Here is a 13592-nt window from a genome sequence, read left to right as displayed (position 1 = left end):
ATTTCACAGAGTCAACTTTGTGTGCAGACTCTCTTCGGTGTCCGAACCACCCCCCGTGTATACTACATTGGGTGTGCACGTTAAAGATCCCACGATTGACAAAAGGGTCTTTCCTGGCAAAATTGCTTAGGCACAGTTAATAATTGTCTACCATACCCGTGTGACTTGGAATAAGGCCGTGAAAGGTAAATATGCGCCGACATGGCTGCAATCTACTGGCCGTATAAAATTTCATCTCACACGGCATCACTGCAGAGCGCCTAGAACTGTACCCACGGAATATGCGCGATATAAGCGTCATTGATTGATTGATTGAAACAAAACTTGAAAAGCTTGCCAAAGAGACAAAAACTTTATTCCTGTGCCGTTTCTGCCCTTAAAATTTGCAATATTTGAGCTGTGACTATACACACACACATTTAGCCCTGTTTAGAGCATGGGGTAACCGTAATGTTCCCCAATGTATTTTTTCGCTGGAGCTCTTGTGGGATAGAAAGTAATAAATTCTGACAAACAAAATAACTCAACTCTTCGTCACAGGAAACATATTCAAAGAACGTATATATACACTAGTTCCTGTATTCCTTGTTTGTGTGTGTGTGTGTGTGTGTGTGTGTGTGTGTGTGTATGTGTGTGTAGACAACTCTTTTATTTTGGGGAAGCACATATTCTTTACATGTACTTTGTCATTTTGATACTTTGGACTGCTAATTTGTTTTGTTTTTTACATGCATTCAACATGGAAAAATACCTTAAAATACAATATGAAGTTTTTTTGTTTTTGTTTTTTGTAGAGTGAGTGTGTCATCATCTATACATATAAATAAAAGAGAGTGTCTGTCTGTGTGTGTGCGTGTGTGTGTGTCTGTCTGTCTGTGATCGCCAAAGCTCCGAGAAGGGAGGGGGCAGGAAGACGATGTCGTGCATGTGCACTCCTGTGACTGTGAAGATGTGCACCTGACCACCACCGCCGCTGCTGACGCCGCTGCGCTGCCAGCCCTCCAATCCTCTTCCGTCTCCCCCCCCCCCCCCCCCCCGAAGAGAGAAACTTTTAGTTGTGGCTTGGCTCTTCTAAAAAAAAAGTAAACTTGCCCAGCCCTTTCAACTTTCAATCCCCAGATCCGACCCCCCCACCACCACCACCCCCATTCCCACCACCACCGCCAACTCAGAGAGTGTCTGTCTGTCTGTGTGTGTGTGTGTGTGTGTGTGTGTCTGTCTGCGATCGCCAAAAGCTCCGAGAAGGGAGGGGGCAGGAAGACGATGTCGTGCATGTGCACTCCTGTGACTGTGAAGATGTGCACCTGACCACCACTGCCGACGCCGCTGCGCTGCCAGCCCTCCAATCCTCCTCCGCCCCCCCCCCCCCCCCCCCCCCGAAGAGAGAAACTTTTAGTTGTGGCTTGGCTCTTCTAAAAATAAAGTAAACTTGCCCCCCCCCCCCCCCCCTTTCATTCCCCAGATCCGACCCCCCCACCACCACCACCCCCATTCCCACCACCACCGCCGACTCCACAACTACCACTAGCCCTACATCATCAACACCAACCCAACCACCATCCCCAGCACCCCCATCATCCCCCATCACCACCACACCAACCCCTTCCTTACCCCTTAAAAGAAAAAAGAATTATAGCAATCTCGATGTCATCACTGCATGTCTACTAAAACGGCTACATTTTGTCTACAACACATCAAAGCACAAGCCGCGTCTGCATCCCTCAGCAGGTTCACGTCATATTCCGGAGTATTCAGATCAAAGCACGAAGCCGCGGCGTATCAGCACGATTGCAAAACTGAAGAGAATTCTCATGCCCTCGTACAGATAAAACACTCGAAAGAATTACACGCACTTGTATATATATAAAAATGGATGTAAGTGTGTGTGTGTGTGTGTGTGTCTGTCTGTGGTCACCATACCTCTGAGATGGCAAGAGGCAGGAACAAGATACTGTGCACGTACACTCCCTAGGTGCCGCAGATGTGCACCTGGGTTTTAGTTTCTTGATTCATTGTTTCCTTTCTCAGATTATGGACCTCCCATTTATTGAATACAGCCTATATGGTGCAAGACCAGTTCAGTGCCTACTGTTCACCTGTAGCAAGCACATCATGCCAGTGATATTAGAGACTCGCTATTGCTCCTGTAGCAAGCACATCATGCCAGTGATATTAGAGACTCGCTATTGCTCCTATGAGGGGAAGAAATGAAGAAAGAAAAATTAACTGGACAATTCCGGAAATTTCTAGAAGGTAAGGGAGATAACACTTTTTTTGTATCCAAACAAAGGAGGTAAAGCTAATGATAATGGGATAGCGAGCGTCTTAAATTGCTACAGGGCTCCGCTTACTGCCGGGCGAAGCCGGGCTTAACTGCTAGTATTCAATATAAAAATATGTAACAACCAAAGGAAAACAAGTCATACAAAAGAACGACAAAACTTTGGTATTACACCGTACATGTATTGATTACCTTTTTCTTTCTTCCTTTAAATCCGTTTTTCACTGGCGCTCTTACTGCAATTGTTTTATTGTTGAACGGCATATTAGGGTGTGCGCAGGCATATTGTGTGTTTGTGAGACAGATAGAGAGAGAGAGAGAGAGAGAGAGAGAGAGAGAGAGAGAGAGAGAGAGAGAGAGAGAGAGAGACAGAGAGAGAGAGAGAGAGAGAGAGAGAGAGAGAGAGAGAGAGAGAGAGAAAGAGAGAGAGGAGACATCTTTCTTTCTTTATTTATTTGGTGTTTAACGTCGTTTTCAACCACGAAGGTTAAGAGAAGGAGACAGAGAGCACATACAAATCAACACAAGAAACCAGAACCAGAAGTATTACCATCTTTTTTCCCCCTCTTTAACATTTGAAACAATGCAGTCACACATTCTGAAGTTAACACATTTTTATAAAAAGTACTGATGTGTGTACATCCAGACAAACCCATAACATTTTAATTATAAAACATGTTTCTGTGTGTGTCAGGCAAATATTGTGTACCTAAAGTATTAATGCAAAACATAAAATACAAAAAAATTCATGGTCCTGCCTGTGTTCTGACAAATAAATTACTAACTCCTTTTCATGTTTTACATGAACACTTCAATAAAACAAACAGCTCAAGAATTCTTCAAAACAAGAAAAACAGTGTAGATCACACAAAACCACTTACACATTCACACACTTTCTCCATATCTCCTTCTCACTGTGTCTCTTTCTCTCCGTCTCTCTTTTTCCAAATAGTTAACTGCAAACATTTCACACACACACACACACACACACACACACACACACACACACACACACACACACACACACAACATGATTTAAAAGTAAACTATCTGAAATATAGACAATAACACTTTTCTTGCTGTCTACTGTCAAACGTTCTAAATACATAGCTTGTCGCTAAAAAGAAGGAAAAAAATGCTCATAAAGAAAAAACGAAATTGTCCATACAGTTAGTTGAGTGATCACAAATACAGCCATCCAAACTGATCTTACTATATTATGGCCTGCATCCAAAATCTAATTTTCACTATTTTTGGACCAAACTGTTCCGATATATTTGACAAAGAAATTTTTACAAATAAAAACGAAAGAGAGGGGAAAGACAAGGAAGAAAAGGAAAAACCTTTACTCAGACACCATTCTCTTCTTTCATTAGATCTACACATACAATCTGACCCGCTGAAACAGCGACAAAGAAAAAAGACCCAGAAAAAGAGATGCAATAATTATGCCACACAGAGAAAGGCATATAATTGTGTTGTAGCCCCAAAGGATAAGGTAGGAATGTACAGTTCATATGTTCTAAAAACCCTTATTCTGGGATGGTAAAGTTTGATGGGCATACATGCGCCCTTCAACCAGTTATCGGTTATCTCGGTCTCAGTCAACAACGCTTTACTGATCAGCCAAGTGCTATTCCATGGAACACAAATTCAGAATTTTCTTTCTGGATTTAACAAAGAGATCAAGTGCATTGTGGGGGTGGGGGATGGGTGTTCAGTGTTATTTTATTACAAGTCAGACTGCGTGTCAAGGAAAACAAGAATCTGTTATACGTGTACCTGTTCTTCTGACACCTTAGAATTTTCATAGACTACAACGCTAAGTAGAATAAGGATCGTAACATGAAAGGGCCATTTACCGGCTGTGGGCAGCGTGGTATCTCTGATTTGAGATAACTCCCCAAAGAGCTTTCCTGTGTCTAATTCAAAAGCCAGCATACTGTGATAATTAACAGACAACACGACTGCGTTAAATCTGCCAAATCAAACTACCGTACTTTTCGGACTATAAGGCGCACATTTTTTCCTCAACTTGAACCCCTGCGCCCTATTGACCGGTATCACCTTATGTATGGCTGAATAAGAGTAAACATCTACCCACATCCCCATACAAAGAAACCTAACACTCCCTCTCTTGTTATAATGCATGTTTCTGATACTACCACCCTGGCTGAGTTTCCTCTCAGACATCAAAGAGACCACCTTATAGGTTAAACTCGGTCACTGGTTGCGCCCTATATAACGAAGCGCCTTATAGTCCCGAAAATACGGTACTCAGGATTCCCTTCCCAGGAACACTTCAGTTCCTCAGCTACCTTAAAACCAATAGACGTTTTTTTTTTAGAAATAACTGTCAGGATTTTGAAGAGTTGTCGAAGTCGTGTTTTTTTGCTTGAGGTTACATGAATTGGGAAACATGCATGCTCAGCAATCACTGCAGGCCATTGGCAATGAAACGTGACCCATATGTACAGACTTTTGAAAGAAAAGGGCATTACATACAGGGCACACTGCATAACATTAACATAGGAGTCAGTTATTAACTTCAATTGCTGGTTTTAACTGGTTGATCATGTGTTATAGTTTGCCTTCCTTGTCTGGGGCGCAACTCTTCCACAACACTTAGAATTCCTGACAGAGTTATTTCCAAACATCGTCTATTCTTGCTTGCTGAATGTCATACTGGTTGTTCATAAGGGCTGCAACTGTTTCTGACAGTATGTATTGACAGGGAGAAATAAAGGGGCTTGCTAGTATGTGCTTAACAAAACATACACCAAATCTATCAATTTGCACACTGTCATAAATTCACATCCATTGTAATAAATTCACATCCAGTTTTCTGCTGCCACAAAGAGGCACATTGTGCATCCATTTTGGGAAGCAGCAGTTCCACGAGATCGGGAGACGGTTGAGGTTCCGTACTTTCCAGGAATACCACAGCTGTTGGATCTCTCCATCAGTCTAGGAAGAACACACTGTTTAGATGGGAGGTGCACAGGCGCTTGACTTCCTCTGAAACATGGCAAGACCAGACAACAATTTAATCACAAGTAACTGACTAAAATAAGATTACAACAATGGTAGCAAAACAGAAGGCCAAGGTTAATCAGTAAGTGATAACCAATAACATAATAAACATATAGCAGATTTGCTATACTCTCAGGAAGGATTTTTATACAGTAAAACCTGCATATAGCGGACCCTTATTTCGGCGGACACCTTAGCATAACGGACAATTCAAGTGAGGAAGGATGTATTTTACTCTCAAAAACACCTTAAAAGAGCGAACACCTCAAAGGCGCGGACGCGGACACCCTTTTTTGGTCCCGATTGGGTTCGTTACTTGTCAACAACGGACAAACCCTTGAAGCAGACAGCTTTTAGCAGACGCTGGTCCGCCATCTTGGTTCTGCGATGTGAACGCGCGAGAAGCTTATTTTGTAAGCCAATGACAGCACTTGAAAGAAGTTGATTTTTGTATGGTGCACGCTCATTGGTCGATGCCGTGAACTCACAAACATTTCGGGTTTCTACTTTCTGTACTGTGATGCATCTTCGTCTCATCCTTCGTCTTCGTCTCATCATGCCAAAACGAAAAAATTTTGACTTTAGAAGAGAGAGTCGATGTCATAAAGACCGTTCGAAAAGTTGCTGATGAGCTGAATTGCGGAAAAACTCAAATTTCCAACATAAAAGCTGATCGAACACAAATTCTCAGTCAGTGGGACTCCGGTGCCAGATCGACGGCAAAATGTGTTAAGAGAAGAAAAACAACCTATGATGAGTTGAACGAAGAACTCTTCGAGTGGTCTCTCTCTCTCTCTCTCTCTCTCTCTCTCTCTCTCTCTCTCTCTCTCCTCTCTCTCTCTCTCTCTCTCTCTCTCTCTCTCTCTCTCTCTCTCTCTCTCTCTCTCTCTCTCTCTCTCTCTCTCTCTCTCTCTCTCTCTCTCTCTCTCTCTCTCTCTCTCTCTCTCTCTCTCTCTCTCTCTCTCTCTCTCTCTCTCTCTCTCTCTTCTCTCTCTCTCTCTCTCTCTCTCTCTCCCTCCTTTTCTTTGAACTTTGAACAACAACAAAAAAACAAAAAAAACTTGACGGCTTCAAAACTTTGAGTTTTAATAATCACTGTGGCAAAAGAGAATCAGTGACTGTTTGTTTTTTTTCCAAAAAAATGTTGGCGCATTCATATTCATAAGAAAGGACACCTTGCTACAAAGGACAGTGGCAAGGCTCCCCAAGAGCGTCCTTTGCTTGCAGGTTTTACTGTAACAATAAAGGTGATTTCTTTTACCAACTGACATTCAGATTAGTAAAATGAAATTTGAGGAATAAGAAAACTCATCATGCAATGTTTTGTCATAATTTTGAATGCAGCAGTTTTGAATGACCCAGGGTACACTTCAATTAAGTGGTATAATTTACTCATACTTTTAGAAGTATTTTACACAATAACAAAAAATAATAACATAAATCTTGCTGTGTCAATTTGTAATGTTGTGAAGTGACAAAACTGTCAGTTTTGCAGTGCATTAATATGGCACTTCTGCTGTTATAGGTGGGGCAAAAAACCAACAACAAAAACCCTTCGTGACTAGTAAGCACCATCCGAAACAAATCACTTAAAATAATGTGTGTCTACAGTGGAATCCCCCTTTTAATACCCCAAAAATTGTAAGGAAATTCTTTCTTTATTTGGTGTTTAATGTCGTTTTCAACCACGAAGGTTATATCGCGACAGGGAAATGGGGGGAGATGGGATAGAGCCACTTGTCAATTGTTTCTTGTTCACAAAAGCACCAATCAAAAATTTGCTCCAGGGGCTTGCAACATAGTACAATATATGACCTTACTGGGAGAATGCAAGTTTCCAGTACAAAGGACTTAACATTTCTTACATACTGCTTGACTAAAATCTTTACAAAAATTGACTATATTCTATACAAGAAACACTTAACAAAGGTAAAAGGAGAAACAGAATCCGTTAGTCGCCTCTTACGACATGCTGGGGAGCATCGGGCAAATTCTTTCCCCTAACCCGCGGGGGGTCTGTAAGGAAATCAGGTCTTCAAAAGTAGGGAGTTTGAAATTGGAAATAAATTTACCAATCCTTTAAAAAGTATTAACAGAAAATGTCTCAATTAAAATGGGAGAAGTCTTAAATCAAGGTTTTTAAAAAAAGGAAAGGGGGGGGAGGGAGGGGGGGGAATTGGTTCACTTATTTCAAAGCTCAAAGCTGAAACATCATTTCAGGTTGCCACTGATTCTCTACAGGTAAAATTGCTTTAAACAAAATGGTCTTACAAACAAAATGCAAAAGCCATACCATTGATTTCTATAAGATTGGCATTCTTCTGATTGATGACAACATAGAATTCCCTGGAATCTGACTTCTTTCCAACCACCCAGAAGTCAGATAGTGTCTTCACTATCGTTTCACCATCATGGTTGCTTCTGCACACAGAAAACAAAAAATCGAAAATTAATATAATATACTTACCCAATTCTTATGAATGCATTGACTTTAGTCCCACATGCTAGATGTCGAAAAACCTCTCAAATTACCTGCCCCTAGTAGGGTGGTAACCAAGCTAAAAGCGACGCCATAGCCGTTGCTATGGCCTGACCTTGCTCGGTTACCCATAACACCCTGCGCACCACGTGAGCGCCAGCATCCGTAATAATCATTCGAGACTATTAGTCAAACAAACCCCCAAGGACATAATCCAGCGGGGACGGATGGGAGGGTATTAACTATAAGAATTGGGTAAGTATATTATATTAAATCAAAATTTAATTAAAAATTTTCGATTTAATCACATATTCTTACTCCAATTCTTATGAATGCAGATTCCTCCTAAAGGCGGAGGGAACTTACTTATGTCCTTGCAAGCACCTGCCCTGCAGCGACCAAAGCCGGCAATGCACTGGAGCCATCCAGTCGCGTGCAAGAGATGTCACGAAGGTAGAAGCTGATGAAAACATCGTCTGACTTCCAGTAAGCTGTCTGCAAGACATCGCTTAATCGCCCTGAACGTAAGACGGCCACAGAGGACGCCCAGGCTCTGGCCTCATGTACTCGAGCTGATGAGGAAGGACTGAACGCCCCCCCCCCTCTCCTGAGAGAGCCACCACTCATATGCTCGTCTAATGAGGGTTGCCACCCATCTTGTAAGGGTCAATTTCGATATGTCCCCGTCATATTTTGTGTTCAATGAAATGAACAAAAGTTTTTGGCTTTTGGCCCTAACCAACTGAGTGCAAGCCAAGTAAGACTTCAAGGCCCTAACTGGACAGTTAGCTAAGTCAGGATCGTGCGAAGCCAGAATAGTCCCAAGCGGGGGGACTCGGACCACGGGCGGGGATTGGCCTGGCTTTTGATTTTTCGCGAGAAAACCAGGCCGGAAATGAAGTGACATTGAACCATCGCGCTCAAACGCGATGTCTTCCGACAAACTCGACAAGGCATGTATCTCACTGCCTCGCCGAGCGGTAGCCAGAAGAAGCAGAAAAAACCGTCTTGCGTGTTAAATCAGTCAGGCTAGCAGCCTGCAAAGGCTCAAAAGCCGCAGACCGCAAATATTCTAAAACCAAAAATAAGTCCCATGCCGGGACAGAGGTCCGTCTCTGCGCTTCCTGGAGAGCGGCCCCTTTGATCACACTAGCAATCACTCCGTTAACGTTAACGTTAATCAATCTGCCTATCTGTCTCAAAGTAGCAGATATAGCAGAACGTCGGACTCTCAAAGCAGAGGCCGAACTGCCCTGCGCAGACAAAAAAGAGAGATGATTTGCCACCTGTAAAGAGCGCGGGGCCACAGCATTGACCCCCGCCTCCCTACACCACTTGGCCCAGGCAGCCCAATGGCAAGCATACACAGACGCAGTCGAGGACCTATGCGCCTTAAAGACCAAATCCAGCGTCAAGTCTGAAGCGCCAGATTACCGCAGTTCCGACCTCACAGTCTCCAAACGTGTAGGCGCAGGGCCTGCGGGTCTCTGTGCGGGATGCCTGTTCTTGGCTGAACGAGCTCTCCCCGCACTAGATTTAGAGGGATCGGAACTCCTTTTGCCAACAACAGCAGATCTGGAAACCACTGCTGGGAAGGCCACCAGGGGGCTACCAGCAGCAGGAGCTCCGGACGATCCAGCTCGGCTTTCCTCACCACTCTGCTGAGCAGAGGAAAGGGAGGATATGCGTAGGCCTGAAGGCCGCTCCACGAGATCTCCAACGCATTGCTTGCCCAAGCTTCCGTGTCCGGAAAGGGAGACACGAAAATGGGAAGTCTCTTTGAAAACCTCGTTGCAAATAGATCGATCATGGGCTTCTCCACCTGTGCCCACAGGCGTTGGAGCGCCCCATGAGTGATCGTCCATTCGGTGTGCAACACCTGAGAGGACCTGCTGAGCGCATCCGCCAGTGCGTTGAGCTTGCCCGGAAGAAACTCTGCTGAGATCATGACCCGATGCGAGTGGCACCACAACAGAACCTCGCACGCCCTGTCTGACAGGGAAAACGACCGAGCTCCTCCCTGCTTGTTGATGTAAGCAGCGACAGTGGTATTGTCCGTGTGCAACCGGACATGTCTGCCGCCCACCAGAGGGAGAAACGCAAGCAAACCGAGGGCAACCGCCTCCAACTCCAGGCGATTGATATGCCAAAGACGCTGGGACTGAGTCCAAAGACCGGAGGCCGCCTGGCCCCCGATGTGAGCCCCCCACCCGGCCATTGACGCATCCGTAAATAGGTCTATGTCCGGAGGGGGCAGAGAGATGGGAACCCCCTGAGAGATCCAGTCTAGGTCCAACCACCGAGCAGTCGCGTGACTGAACCATCCCTGCGTGGGGACGATTTTGTCCCAATCCTGCGAAGCCGGCTCCCAGAGAGAGCTGAGCGCAGCCTGGAAAGGCCTCTTGTACACCCTCCCTAAGGGAACCAGAGTTGCCATAGATTCCATTTGGCCCAGAATCGAGGTAAGGACCCTCACCGAAGCCTGCTGGCTGCCAGCCACGGCCAAAATGAGAGCATGAAGCTTCTGAATTCTCTCCTGCGTATGCCGGACCGTCCAAGCGACAGTGTCGAACGCCATACCGAGGTAAACAAACCTCTGCGAGGGAGTCAATTCCGACTTCGCTTGGTTCACAGAGAACCCCAGGCTCAGAGCCCGGTTCAACACCACCTGAGTGTTCAAGTGGCACACTGATTGACTCTGATTCAGAATCAACCAGTCGTCGAGGTACGTCCGTAGACGAATACCTCTTTGCCTGATCAGCGCGGCCAACTGCCTGATCACCATAGTGAAAACCCACGGGGCCAGGGACAGCCCGAAGGGCAGAGCCCTGAATTGAAAGATCCGATGACCCCAGCGGAAACGAAGCCACTTTCTGTCCACTTGATGCATAAGGATATGAAAGTAGGCGTCCGTCAAATCCACCGAAGTCACCCAATCTCCCCGGCGTAGGGCCTCCCTGACCGAAGCTGGTGTTTCCATACGAAACTTGATCTTCCGAAGAAACTTGTTCAAGAACGAAAGATCGAGAACAGGCCTCCAGCGGCCCGACGCCTTGGGCACTACAAACAGGCGTCCGTAAAACCCCGGCGAGGAGTGATCCACAATCTCTTCTATAGCCTTCTTGGCCAAAAGAGACCTGATCTCTGTTTCTATGGCCACTCTGGCCTCTTGGCTGGCCGGAAAACGAAAGGGAGGAGGAACCCTGGTCAAGGGAGCCTTTTCCCCCTCCCACAACAGCCGGAATCCCGATCGCACCACCCGTAAAATCCATTGGCTGTGCACTAACGCCTGCCACATGGAAATAGCCCTGGTGGGGCCCCCCGCCACCACAAGAGTGGGGGGAACAGGGGTGATGTGATCGGGAGAGCCTCATTGGGGGGAGGGCTTTCGAGCCCCACCCCTCCCCTTCCCGAACGAGGGTTTCTTAGGATAAGGAGCACCCTTAGCTGGTGCGGCCTTATCTCCCTGTTCCTTAGGACGAGAGGAGCTGTGCTGCTTCTTGTTCCAGAAAGGCTTAGAAGAAGACTGAGATTTCTTTGGGATTTTAAACGAAATCCCAACGAGATGTCTGTCTTTAGCCTCCTGAACTTCCCGCTGCCTTGCATCCAGGGCTACTCTACCCAGGAGAGAGCCCTCAACAAAAGGCGAGGAACGCAGCGAGTCCACAGTGGACTGCTGGGAAAAGCCTGCTTGAGAAAGCAGCAAATCACGCCGTGAAAAGACAGCATGAGCATACAGCCTCGCTGAAATGCTCATCCTCTCAGAATTCACCATCCCCAAAGCAGCAAGCAGTATGGAGATGTCACTGGCTGAGGCGTCTTCCCTGAGTCTAAAAGGCTCCAAAGAGCCAGCAACAGCTCGAGTAAGAGCTCGGAGCAAAGACTCTGCCATAGAAGCCAATTCAAGATCAAGACGCCCTATCTCCTCCAGAGAAGAGAGAGAAGCGTCCGAGAACGAGACCCCTTCCTTAGCAGAAGGTTGCTTTGGCAACAAGGCAAGCAACTCCGGCGGAATTGGCAAAGTTGCCCTCGGCAAAGCAAAAGTCTGAACAAAGTTCCTTGACTTCACATTCCAGTCCAGCTTTTTCTGCACTAACGGCGAAAAAGCAGTGGCCTGCGCGTTTGACGCTAGCCATGGATCGGCTGAAGCAGGCGCTGTATCATGAGCATGCAACAAAGGGAAAGGAGTTGGCGACAGACCGCTGCCCTGAGGGGCCGGTCGAGCCAAAAGTTGCGACATGTGATAAGCCACGGCAGGCGATTCCACAAAACGAAACGATTGTGAACTCTCCTGCGAAGGCCGAAAATCATTCGCAGCGGATGGTGGAAAAGAGACATCCTGTCCTGAATCCACCACCCCCTCCGGAAAGTAACGAGCTGCCACACAAGCCGCTCTTCTCATGGCTTGCCTAAACCCAAAAGGCAAGACTACACACTCCTCATCTTCCACAGAAGAATCCGAATCCCCAGCCTCTACAGTATCACTGTACACAGGAGGGGAGACAGGAGCAACAAAAGCGTGACCCGATCCCGCTTGCCACCCACCATCCCCCCCCTGCCCCACTGGGGTAGAAGGGTAGACATTAGGCACAGAGGCCCGCCAAGAAGGCGGGGGTAGGGGGCCACCCAACAAAGCCGCGCCAGGCCCATTGTCGGTAGACCGCTGACCGGGCGCTTGGCCCCAACAGTCAAAACCGGTCTGGCCAGTTTGAGCTACCCCGCCCGCTGCATGCGGTGGGAGTTGGCTCGTAGCTGCAGCAAGCGAACCCTGCGAGGGGTAAGACTGAGTGAGAGGCGAGACCGTGAAAGGCCGCCCCCATCCGTCAACCTGCTGTAGTCCCGTTGCCCCACCACCCCACCACCCCTGCTGGGGAGAGGGGCGGCTGCTAGCAGTGGACAATAGCGGCACTGACTGAGACGCCAGTCCAACAGCGGACACCCGATCATGCCCGGCGGGCGAGAAAGGGTGAGCCGCTACACCAGCCCCCACCCAGTCCCGCCCAGTGGGTGGGAAAGAGTGAGAAGCTGACACAGCCCCCTGCCCCCAGTGGGACAAGGTGGGACCAAGCCCAGGCTGTGACTTACCATGCCCCCTCTCTCCCTCTCCCACAAGGGGAGAGAGCTGACTTCCCACTGCAGTGTTGCTAAAAGCAAGCTGAGCGGGAAGAGAAAGAGAGGAAGCAGACCCCCTCTCCTTACGGAGAGAGTGTTCGAGCGCAACCGCAGCACTACCAGAGGCAGAGAGGGAAGGCCCGAACTGGTCAGGTGCACCAAGCAAGTGCGCAGAAGAAATGGCCGCCCGGCCACTCCCCCCATCCGCAGGAGTCGCCGGAGTCGACGACGACGACGACCCCAGCCGAGCCAGGGAGGAAGGATCCCCTACCGCCGGAGGCAGAGGAGGGACCCCAGAGCGAGACGCAAACTGTTGAGAAATAAAATCAAACAATTCGGACTTTAACGAGCCCAGGGCTGAAGGCCCCGGCTCCTCACCCCCATCAGGGGACGCGAGCTGTGAACGAACGGAACCCGTCCTCGGAGGGATAGGAACATCAAACGAAGTGCTATTTGACGGATCTTCTACCCGCATAATAGGCAAATCAACGTTCTTGGCTTTACCCTTAGCTTTAGCTTTCTTAACTGGGCTAAGAGCCTTGTCGCCTTCCAGTCTCGCACTCAGTTTAGCTTTGTTGTCGGCCATTTTAAGACCGGCGAAAAACAGTCACCCAGAACAAAATTATCTGCGTGCGTGTTCAAGACAAAGCTATCAACATTTACATTCCAAACGTAAAAAGGAAAGAT

General features: G+C 47.3%; 1 long non-coding RNA gene across 1 annotated transcript; it reads right to left on the bottom strand.

Annotated features, from left to right (window-relative positions):
- Positions 1 to 2819: 2819 nt before the first annotated feature.
- Positions 2820 to 7759, bottom strand: LOC138959609 (uncharacterized). The gene is made up of 2 exons (XR_011453755.1): positions 7608 to 7759; positions 2820 to 5299 (listed from the first exon to the last, which is right to left on the bottom strand). It is a non-coding gene; the product is annotated as an uncharacterized lncRNA (long non-coding RNA).
- Between the last annotated feature and the right edge of the window lie 5833 nt (positions 7760 to 13592).

Source organism: Littorina saxatilis, linkage group LG2 (genome assembly GCF_037325665.1).
Source record: "Littorina saxatilis isolate snail1 linkage group LG2, US_GU_Lsax_2.0, whole genome shotgun sequence".
In the NCBI taxonomy this organism is placed as follows: Eukaryota; Metazoa; Mollusca; class Gastropoda; order Littorinimorpha; family Littorinidae; genus Littorina; species Littorina saxatilis.
The sequence above is the reverse complement of the archived record's forward strand: the minus strand, read 5'-3'. Positions and strand labels throughout refer to the sequence as shown.